Raw genomic sequence first — 12,077 nt, forward strand, 5'->3', positions numbered from 1 at the left:
GCAGCAGATGTCAGCGGCGAGGACGGACCCTTCAGAGGCGGCAGCCTTCAGCTGCGCTCACAGCCTCGTGGTCTTGGCTGAGAACTGGGAAAAGAGAGGCTGCAGAAAAAACCCCAAAGTTGGTTGGAAGGAAACGGTTTCTGGTGTCTGACATTTGCTGAAATGCTATTTTCAAATTTGTACTTTCACTCAAAGCAGAAGGATATTTTAAAATAGGAAATATCAAATTGCAGTTTTAATGACAGATATTGATAAATGATTTTTGCTATTAAAGGGAATATTCATTTTTTTATATCATGAATCCATTTTTTCTTGTGTTTTCGTATTTCAAAATCACAAAATGACAGAAGTTGTGATGTTTGAGGGGACGTGAGGGGAACAGAGGTGGTCGGAGGATGACAGTGCAGCCAGGACGTCTCTGCAGCACCACAGTGTTGAACAGGAAATGAGATTTTGACACATAATTAGCCTTGAATACATGCCACGCCCCCTGCCATGTCAACACTGTCGTCAGCCACTGCTCCCATTGTACTCACAGTACAGCACCGTCACTGGGAAGAGATCCGTTTGTTGTTATCATGCACGACTCTGTTAAAGCTGAGATTGTTACGTTTTATTGTTGTTTATCTAAATTCGCATCAGCATTACTGTCTTTAATATTCTTTCACAAAACAAATCGTTCCCGCCATCTAAAATGTGGTTCAACTGAAAAACAAAAATTAAATATTGTATTTGATTGAAAGAGTTTGATTTAAAGAGGCGGCGTGGCTCAGAGGTAGAGTGGCTGTCTGGCAACCCAAGGGTCGCTGGTTCGATCCCCACTTCCCCCAGTGACCATGTCCAAGACTCCTTGAGCAAGATACTGAACCCCTAATTGCTCCTGATGGCCCTGTGATGGACTGGTGACCCGTCCAGGGTGAACCCCGCCTCTCATCCAATGTCAGCTGGGATAGGCAGAGCTTAAGCTTTAAGCTCAGAGCTTAACTGTACTCTCATAATTTCCCGGTGTATTCTTATTCATCCAGTATTTTACTGGACGGGTGAATGCACTTTCAAGGGAGGCATACAGACAAAACAGAAATGTCTTTTCAAACGGCAAAGCGGCTCCGTAACTTCCTCCGAGACTCGTTCATTCAAAAAAAAATTGATGAGGAGACTCTGTTTAAAGAAACAAAAGAGGAAGAGCAGCACTTGATGGCGCTCAGTACAACCATGCTAAAGTTGTAGAACAACAACATATCGTATTAATAACAATAATAATCCTTCACCTCATTTACATTCTAACCAGCCTGCGTTTGATGCACAATTAGAAATAAAAATGAGCATTCAAGCATGAAAAGACATCGGGGAAAAGACGCTCTACAAGATAAATGAAGCTAACTACTATGAACATTCACATGACGATGATAAACATAACTAATAATTACTGGATAGTATTAGATAAAAGCACACAGTACTGAGAGAGGGCGCAGAATGGGACATCAACGCAGTCATGCACAGTGGTCGAACCCTACAAGCACAGTATTTACCAGCAGCTCAGTGACCGTTGCTGACGCCACGCGACTCGTTAAGGGTCATCGCAGAGACGGCCTGGTCACCTGGTGAGGGTCAACACAACCACACGCCGCGTCGCCGAAAAAGTACAGCAACGTCACTCTTGCCTACAGATACGTCCTTCTATGCGCCCGAGTACCATGAGATGAACTGCACGTGAGCCGTCACTGGAGGACCAGCAGGCTCACGACGAGGTAGAAGGGGTGAAATCCCAGGTTGTCCAAGAGCGACGTTTCCCAGTGGAGTCTGAGGAAAACACGCACCAACGTGGATTTGATCTCCGGCTGAGATCTTCATGAAAGCTCAACCAGAACATGAATACATTACTGAACAATTGAAAGGAGTTTCAGAACACGTCGTGAGGTGTCCATGGTCAGAGTCACCGTTCACACCCTCCACACACCGCTACAGAGGGAAATCAAAGACCTGCTGCAGAATCTCGCCTTTGAAGATTAAAGAGTTCGTCACACAACGTGTTTTGCTCCTGATTAAAAGCAAATAATGACTATTATCACTGGCCACAAAACCTCAACAAAGAAAGTTATTGTACTCATGACATGAAGCCTCCACAGAGCCAAGCGCGGCGTCGGCAGCGTGGACTTCAATCACGATGGACCAAACGGGCACAGCTTCACTGCAGTTCTGCTACAGTTCGCCAAGTACAAACCATTTGTAGCAAAGCAAACTGAACTTTAATCCCACTGAAGCGTCATCAATAAAAGCTGCAACAGCAGGGACCACCAAGCACACGTGACTGCAGTGACTGGTGCGTTTGGGAAGTTGACATATTGAGAAGCTAATGAACTTTTGCAGAGTGAGTCGGTCGCTGTTGTGGCGATCTGCTCCCACATCTACAAGTCCTCTACCCACAGTTCTTAGAGGAAGTAAAAGCAAACAGCGACAGGATCAGAGGGAAGTCAGCAGGGGACGAGTACACCATTTACTTGTTCACTACTATGATGTGTGTGTACATACGTATGTATACATTTACTGTTCCAGCTGGTCAACCAATGTATTAGTTACCTGTCAAATGGAGGTAAAACACTCGTAAAGTAATAATTCACTTCTAGTTTGACTGTCAAAGTTCTGTTTTTATGGTTCCGTGTGATCCCCGCGGCTTAAAATCTTCATTTGAGTTTAAAGCACAAATCAGTCTGCGGTGTCCAAATGTAATTCTCTGATGGAGATGACGATCTAATGTTCCCAGATAATCACCCGCACGCCTAAGTAGACCTGAACATTTGAAAAGTGTTCTGACACGTATGACGATGAATCGTATTTCATTGTCGAGACACTTGTCTGAACTCCTCAGAAGAGACGTATTATCCACAACTTAGTTTCATATTCCTGTCATCATGAATACCACAAACATCAGCGTGGAGGGGAACATTGTCCTATCAGCCGCGTCAAGAGCCAAGTTTCCCATCCAGGCCTGATTCTTATTCGTCTTCTTCCCTCTGAGAGGCTGCGACTTGAGATTCTTTCAAAAATGATTGCTATTCAGCACAAAGGTAATGACAGAGACGTAAACAGCCTTCTCTATTCATGGTCTAAGCTTACTTCTATAGCTTGTATTTGGCCTTGGTGGCGAATATCACAAAGATAAGAAAGGCTCGAGTGTGAGGAGGTCTGGTCATCTCGGCGCCGCTGAGAGACGACAGACCAAGAAATGACTTTCTGTCAAATTTCCAGTCAGTCACATTTATACCACAGGATGGTTCAATTCATCATTTTCTTTCTTGTTCTGGCTGCTTTTAGTTTACAAATTCACAACCTTGTAAACTGATCATATACTTCAGATATCCTGCACCTTTATTGTGATTGATTTGTCATTAATTAAATGTCAGAGACGTGTCTTATATTCTTCGAACTGCTTAAATAAGGTGTCAGTGAGGCGAGATTGTTTCCAAGTCTTCCTTGTTTCAATAAATCATTTCTTTTTGCCAAAAAAGAAACTCATTTCAGCAGCATTATTGGATAAAACTGATCTGTCAGGAACGGGTGTGAAACGGCAACTTTTCATCACTCCCTTTAGAAGGGGAAGAGGTTTAGGACTCAAAGAAAAGATATCATAAGCTGTACATAATGTGATTTTCCCCCGAGCAGTGAGCTCAGTTTGGCGTCACGGATATGTTGATGTCTCTATTAGAAGTATACTGGTACACAGAATGTCTTGGTTGAATTAAACCCCCAGAAACACAGTATTTTTGCTTTGCTGGCTTCATTCCTGCATCCCTCCATTCATCTGAACGGCCACTCGCAAAACTGCTCAACAAAAGAAAAACATGACATTTTAATTTGAGCGAGAAAAAGCGCCCGATGTCACACGATCACACAAGTCAGCTTTCATTTGCTGTTCTGCCCAATCAGCACCCTTTGAGCAGATGTGGGCGGGGTTTCGGTGTGATGACCGCACGATGTTTGTTCAGAGTTAGCATGGCTGCTCCCTGAGAGGTGAGCATCGCAGCACACCTCACTCAGACATGACCGACATGAGCCTGTAATCACCTCCTCACGCCCTCGTCAGGACACGGACGCAGTTGCTATGACGTCTGAAGGCTCTGTGACGTGAATCTGTCCGTTCAGCACCGGATGGTTTCCCCGGGTTACTGAGGAAGGTGGCGGCTTCTACCTGGCGCTGACGCTGACCTGGTGTCCCTCTGACAGACGCCAGAAGATAAACAACTGCTTTGTCTAAACCGCTGCTGTTCAATGCCAATTTACTGCTTCCCCCAATATGACTAATAACAATATTCAGGGCTGACATGATTGGCTCTCCTGCCACCAGCAGACGTTACTGAGGCAATTTCTGTTTTGACAGGTTGAAGCCTGACGGATGGGATGATAGCATTTAGCTCCGTGACCCATCAGAACAAACCAACCTGTGACTGAGCTCCACTCGTCTCACCCCACCTGAACCCGGCAGCGTCCTCCATATTCCTGCTCCCGTCAAGCTTCACTTACACACCACACCAACATCATTCGTCATTTCTCCTTGTTTTAATAACTCGCTCAATATTAGCAAATTAAATCAGGTTTTTTTTTTCCCTCGCAAACTTTTGTGAGAAATTATAGGTTTCTATGGTTGACAAGAGCGACCAGGACAAATAAATCAATACAAAGCAAATGAAAGCAAATTGAATCTATTAAAGCAAAATTGCTAGGAGAAAAAAAAAATCAGCCATGTAAGCCGAGGAGTCACGGCCACAGACAATTAATGACAGAGGGAGCAAAAAGGTGCTGGCTCATTAAGCCCGGCCGAGGCTGTGCACGCCAACATGGCCGCCAGTCTGACCACGATGCGCCAGCAGGAACCAGCTGGCGACGATGGGGGGGTCGCAACACCATGGGGAAACAGCTGTACCTGTCCTCGCCGGACGCTAAAGACCAGGGATGTGTTTGATTTAGCAAACATGCTAATTCTCGTCCCACCCCACCTGAAAGAGGCAAATTAGAGGAGATGAGCCTCCTTTGTCCCCTCAGCACCTCCCACGTCCAGTGCCTCCTCCCCTACCTGAGGAATGCCAAGCAGCAGGGCGCCGCAGCAGACCCTCGCATCGGCGTGAGCCAGCGAGGGGGGCTCTCCCGGGCGACCATGAGTAATTAGCACTAATTAGTGGCAGTGATTAACCGCATCTGGGAACGTGGGGGCCGGAAGGGAGCAGATTGATAGAGCTGGCCCTCCTAACCCGTAGAGGCCCCACTGCATCTTAAGCGGGGGTGGGGGGGTGGCGATGGCTGTCAGCCAGATGCCTCTACAGCCATAAATAAAGGTGGAACATGAAGCGGGCATCCGTGAAGCTTTCTCAACAACAGGGAGGTGAACGCACTCGAGTCTCACATCAAAGGATGTCGATTCATTACACCCTACGCCAGGGTTATTCAAATGGTGGTCCTTGGATCGAATCGGGCCCTTCGGTCATTTCAGGAAGGTCCTGAGAGTGAATCCGGGCAGCTAATTGAAAACAGTATTGATTTATGTCGCTGATAAAATATGTCCATCTTGTGTACATTCCAGCGTCTGCTGTCAGCCGTTCGCTCACACAAAGACATTAGAGAACGCTGATCTGTTGTGTTGGTCCAACAAAAACTGGACTTTTGATATGCATGTAGACACGTGAGGCCCAGCCTGTCCCAAACCAGCCTCCTGCTACTGTGTTTAACCAGAGGGAGGCGCCATCATGGCCGGCAAAACTAGGCTGGAAACAGAGGAGGTGATGAGCTTCATCTCAGCTTGGGAGTTGAGGGCCTCGTCTTCAAAGGACCTGGAAGGTTCCTGGTCCACGTTCCTTGGACTGATTTGTACACAACTGAATATATGAGTCAGGAGCTTCAGTAGAAACATGGAGCATCCGTTCATTGAATGTTCACAGCATTTATAATGAGCATGTTGTTTGCCATCATCAAAACATTCAGGAATAATGTTCAGACATTTTCTAAATCGGCAACATGAGCAGCGAGGAAAAAAGACAGTATTTTCTGTTTTTAATTTAACACCTTGCTACAAGCAAACGCTGCTAAAATTAACATGTAAATACCTCCGAGTAGCAGAGCTCTTCCTCATCTCGCCGAGTGTATTTTTTTTTTAATGAAGTGACACACGCGTGCTAGTTTCTCCACATGGCTTGAAAACAAATGACATGATAACTACACGACAGGGCCAGGTTGAGAAGCTATCGCAGCTTTTGTGACAAAACAAGTGGGACGTGCGGCGCTTGATTTTAAACATCAATGACTTTAATTAGTGTCACTCCACAATCACCAATAATAGAAGCCTGAAAGGTGCGGGCCGCGCCTCTGACAGCAGCTCAGATCTGCCGCGAGGTAGGGGGCTCTTAACGAGATAAGCCCCAAATCAGCAAGCCTGAAGCAACATTACCTGAACAAGAGTGCTGATGAAAATAACTGGAGTAGCAGCTTTGCTGGAAACAAACGGGGCGTTGTTCCCACATCTGATGATGCATCGAGCCAACCAGACGAGTCGCACCAGAACCACTGCTTCTGTCGCTGCTGGGGCTGATGAACAGTTTCATCCTCCTGTATGGAAACTGGCTCCTGGGGAAGAACTGGATGTACAGATCGAGTCAGGGGGACCAATTAAGAGTTCACCTTCTCAACCTTTGGTTTTTAACTGCTTCTGAAGAATCTGCAAACAGTCTCGGTATCAAGAGGTCGATGACCCCCACCGGGGAGGTCACACTGGCAATCAGCAAAAACAGGACCAGAATGATTTCCAGGAATTTTGGGAAAGCAGTGCTAGAGCAACTCATCATCTTCCACTTATTCCTTACTAGTAAGGGTCGTGGGGGGGTGGAGCCTATCTCAGCGTCAACGGGCGAGAGGCGGGGTTCACCCTGGACAGTTCGCCAGTCCATCGCAGGGCCAACACACAGAGACGAACAACCATTCACACTCACATTCACACCTACGGTCAATTTAGAGAATCAATCAGCCTCGTCCCCTCTTGATGTCTTTGGACTGTGGAGGAAGCCGGAGTACCGGAGAGAACCCACGCAGGAACGGGGAGAACATGGAGACTCACACAGAAAGATCCTGCGCCCGAGCCGGGACTCGAACCCGAAACCTTCTTTGCTAGAGCAACTCTTGCACTGAATTCTGGGACAGATCCAGAGCTGTGTTTCTCTTCTTTACAGATGAGGCCTCCATGCTCGTGACAGCCAGGGTCAGAGGTCACGTGTTTGGTCCAGATGATTGGTGTTAAATGTGGTCTCTCTTGAGTTGCTTGAGTCAATTTTCTCCCATTTGGCACAAAAATCTGTTGATGAAGTAGGAAGAACCACTTTGGCGGTCAAGGGTCAAAGGTCTAGGTTACTGTGACAGGTGCACATGGCAAAGGCATGCAACTGTAGTCTTTAGTTTCTCAGGTGGGAACATGACATGAACCTCCCTGAATAAAGGCGGCCATATTTCTGACTCTTGCTGTCCTGAAGAAAACGAATGGGAAATTTTTTCCTGAGGTAATAAATTCCAACGGCTCTACAGAGGATCACCAGGAAAAATAAAAAGGAATTCACAGAAATACAACTTCATCAATAATAAACGGTTCTTTCCTCATTTTTTGGAAAGTAAATGTTGGTACAGGTCTCTGACCAGCATGAATGAAGCCCTCAGTCAGGTGAAGCCTCAGGTGTTCTACCTGGTGGCCAGGTCAACTTCTCCTACACAGTCCATGTCTACATGCTTCAGAAGGTCTCAGAAACATGAAGTTTCATGTGAGAAGAGCTTAATAAGTCTCCACCACCCCTGAATACTTTACTTTATGGCAAATGTTACAGAAAGTGGAGTAAATATTGCATTTGTGGGACTATTTTCCCTGGTGGATTAAGTGCCATCTGGTGCTTCAGTCAGTATATCTGGCAGCAGGACGGCGTTCACGGTGCAACAGTGTCACTCACTGATGTGTTTGGCGCATTCTTAATCATCTCAGGGTAAAGTGGGCGGGCACAGAGGAGGAAGGTATAGGAGGCTCTAGGTTTTCTACTGCTGGTTCTCATGAGATTTGTTTCGAATAATAAAATGAAGATGTAGGGACGTCTTGGTCCTCATCCAAGGACACCTGATGTTCCCTCTTTGGGTATCAGATGTATTTCTGTTTTGTACTTTTACTGTTTTTGGGAGCAGAAGATGGTTCCGTCTGCCATACTGAGAGGTCCCCGTTCCCTCCATTCTGACACGCCACTTCCTCAACTACTCGTAAAGGCGGCTATTGTGAAGAGGATAACTGTAAACACCAGCACGCCACTTCCACATCAAATGTTTCCCAAACAAGGCGACATGAATATGATGTTCTATTGCTTCATAATTAACTCAATCACAACCAAAGTGTGTGTGTGTGTGTGTGTGTGTGTGTGTGTGTGTGTGTGTGTGTGTGTGTAACCCGATTTAAACACAGCAAGAATTAAATCCTGCAGGATGGTGCGACCACCGCTGGCAGGAGCAATGAGGGAAACGTTCAAGTGCGGCGGTGACACTCGGTGAATTGCATGTTGACAGCTCGGCGTTCGTGGAGAGATGAAAGCAAAATGAGGTTTCAAAAGTGAATATGGGGAATGACGGTAATGCGAGCCTCCATGTTGTCAGAGCCAACAGTGCCATTACCATCACTATAACATCAGGTGCTGGCATTCAGTGAGCTGAAATAATTCACCTGGTTTGAATATTGATTGCATCCCTGGGAAAAAAGGCTGAGTGAAAAAAATAACCTTTAAAAAGGGCAACGACTCCACGTTTCAACAATATGAGAGAAGAAGAAAGTTGCAGCTCACAATCATTTATCAATATCCACTGACAGGGTGCGGAAATTATTATTTTTCAGAATAATTTATGAGGAGACAATATAAGATTTTCATGTTTTTGTTTCAATTATTCTTTATCTTTCTTTTTATTAATTCCTTTATTAGTAGTTTTAATATGAGGACACTGTTTCCCTTTGAATCCCCCATATTTATGAAGCTCAGTTGTTTAATTCTTGCTAATTCTGTTTCCTCAGTACAGGAAGCACTTCCTAACTTCCTGTTTTTATCGTGTCTGTTAATTCATTTGTTATTTGGGTTTGTGTGTCTGTGTGTAAATCCCTTTGTGTAAGATTGTGTTGTACTATCAGTGCTATAAAAATGAAGTCTGATTGATGCATTGATTGATTAACTTGCAACTGCATTAATGTGAAGAGCAAAGGCGGTGAATGAAGGCAGTTTATTCATTTATTCATGACCGAACTGAGGAGGACAGCTCTTCATAGCACAGACCAGCTGTCAAGCTGTCCTTCAGACCCCACATGACAAACCTTCTTCATGACTCTCCTCCTCTCTGTCTCACACAAGTAACGTACGTGAGTTCATGTGTGACGTTATCATGCCAGTGTGTTCATGTATGTAAGTGTGTGTTCATGTAAGCGTGTGTTCATGTATGTAAGTGTGTGTTCATTTATGTAACTGTGTGTTCATGTATGTGTGTTCATGTATGTAAGTGTGTGTCATGTATGTGTGTGTTCATGTAAGTGTGTTCATGTATGTAAATGTGAGCTCATGTATGTAAGTGTGTGTTCATGTATGTGTTCATGTACGTAAGTGTGTGTTCATGTGTGTTCATGTATGTATGTGTGTTCATGTATGTGTGTGTTCATGTAAGTGTGTGTTCATGTATGTGTGTGTTCATGTAAGTGTGTGTTCATGTATGTGTGTGTGTTCATGTATGTGTGTTCATGTACGTAAGAGTGTGTTCATGTATGTGTGTTCATGTACATAAGTGTGTGTTCATGTATGTGTGTTCATGTACGTGTGTGTTCATGTATGTGTGTTCATGTACGTAAGTGTGTGTTCATGTATGTATGTGTGTTCATGTATGTGTGTGTTCATGTAAGTGTGTGTTCATGTATGTGTGTGTTCATGTAAGTGTGTGTTAATGTATATGTGTGTGTTCATGTATGTGTGTTCATGTACGTAAGAGTATGTTCATGTGTGTTCATGTACGTATGTGTGTGTTCATGTATGTGTGTGTTCATGTATGTATGTGTGTGTTCATGTAAGTGTGTGTTCATTTATGTGTGTGCGTGTGTTCATGTATGTAAGTGTGTGTTCATGTACATAAGTTTGTGTTCATGTATGTGTGTTCATGTACGTAAGTGTGTGTTCATGTACGTGTGTTCATGTACGTAAGTGTGTGTTCATGTACGTGTGTTCATGTACGTATGTGTGTGTTCATGTTTTACTGTAAATATCACTGGTTAACAATATAAAGAATAAATGCTACAATTGGAAACAGACCATGAAATGTGTTGAAGAATTTGGTGATACTTGTTCTTGAATTGACAAATGATGATTTGATATTTGACAGACAAAAACGATGATTACCCCATATAATATTTCGTGAAATACATTGTTAAATATTTATTACATACTCGGGGGACAAAAGCAAGATGGCGGCGCTGTGGAGAAACAGGAAAAACATTTGTTGGACTCGGTTTCTCAAAATTCCGAAAAATGATCGGAAATGATGGGAGAAGCCTTAAATGTTCCTTATGAGGGTTTGTGGAATTTTTTCGAACTCATGGAATGTTGAGTCCCATTTGCTCAGTGTGGGTCCCCAACAAACCCCTGGAATGTTCCAGGCTGGTGCCAGGGTACACACCTTCACCAGCATCATCCTGCCTGCTTGTTCGTGCTGACAGACGAGCAAACAAACAAACCAACAGATGAGATGAAAACATCACCCCGTGGCTCTTCGGCAGACGTAGAAAAGGCTTCTTCATAATTAGAGGAAGAGGAACAACAAGTTACAAGAAATCTCAGTATAACTTACATTCAAACCTTCCAGGGGGAGGGAGGTTAAAAAAGTAATTGTCATGACGAAAAGGCAAATGACAGGTGGAGCTGTGCTGTTACAGGATTCTGCAGTGTTTATTATGTCGGATCTCGGCTCTAATTAGCGAGCGTCCTCGTCAGCAGCTGAAGCCTGAACGCAGCAGAGTGACGGTTCGGCTCTGTGCAGGAAGCTTTGGCATCGTCTTGTCTTCGGTCACTGGAAGCGGCTGAGCTGTTTCTCACTCTGGGAGTGTGTAGAACGACACCGCATCCATCATGGACACCACCACCCTAGTTCTGGTTTGGCTGGACCTTTTTTTTTGAGGATGCATTTGTACATTTAACTTCCAGTCTGACGGACTTCTTCTGGCTCAACTTATAATTAAACAGACTTCTTTGTGTGGCGCTGTGTTGGTGTCCCACCGGACGGTCAACTACATCAATTACAAATTCACACATCTTCAGCAACGACCGATCGGGTCTGAGGGCGACACGCAGCGATGTGAGGAATCTCACGCGAGGATGTTTTCCCCTGATTTTTGGGGTCTGGTTTGAAACAGATTTATCTGAAATCAACTCAGAAAGATCTGATCTTGCGAGTATTTGGTCAGCGTGACTGTAGCACTTACATTAACGTTCTTAGTGAGCCATTAAACTACCAAATTTCCTGCAGTAGTGTGATATCCACAACAAATTGCTGCTGGCAGGAAATCAAGCCCATTACTAATCAGATCTGACCATAAAACACACTCCATCCTGCTAACGAGACGCCACAAGTGTGTAAAACGCCGGCTGGTGATGACCCCGGACCAGCGGAGAGGCTTCAAGCACTCAGAGACTCTTCTGTCCTCCCATTCTGAGGTTCTTAAGTCAGGTCCGTGGGAGAGACTTCATGAATGGGCCTTAATGTGACAGAGAAATTGGGGATCACTTTCTGCGTCTGGCTCCGCCAACAGTCTGATGATATCGACGACGAGATGGCGTGAATGCGGGAGACTCCAAAGAGCGGATTAGAGAGGGGAGATAAGGCTATCCACTGTAATTAAGCCCTATCTCTGTACAGCCACTGAAGAAAATAAATCACCCTTCTGAGCCTGCCAGTGTTGAAATGCATGAACAATTATTCAATAATTAATCGTAATACATGCAGGCTCCAAACACTAATAGGACATATTTTAACTGCAGCATTATAGCACTGTTAAA

The 12,077-nt window shown here is 44.7% G+C and overlaps 1 protein-coding gene across 8 annotated transcripts in view; it reads right to left on the reverse strand.

The window, feature by feature from the left end:
* LOC147244538 (RNA binding protein fox-1 homolog 3-like) overlaps positions 1-12,077 on the reverse strand; it is a 396,055-nt gene that overhangs the window by 340,796 nt on the left and 43,182 nt on the right. Inside the window, exon 3 of one of the 8 annotated variants that reach the window (XM_086186197.1) lies at positions 6,434-6,620. The exons of the other annotated variants lie outside the window; for them this stretch is intronic. The gene's annotated coding sequence lies outside the window, so the exon portion shown is untranslated. The remainder of the gene's footprint in view (positions 1-6,433; positions 6,621-12,077) is intronic. 8 annotated transcript variants of the gene reach the window in all.

The sequence above is a fragment of the Aulostomus chinensis genome, chromosome 18 (assembly GCF_037954235.1).
Source record: "Aulostomus chinensis isolate RoL2024-O1b breed Wild chromosome 18, RoL_Achi_v1.0, whole genome shotgun sequence".
NCBI classification, from domain to species: domain Eukaryota; kingdom Metazoa; phylum Chordata; class Actinopteri; order Syngnathiformes; family Aulostomidae; genus Aulostomus; species Aulostomus chinensis.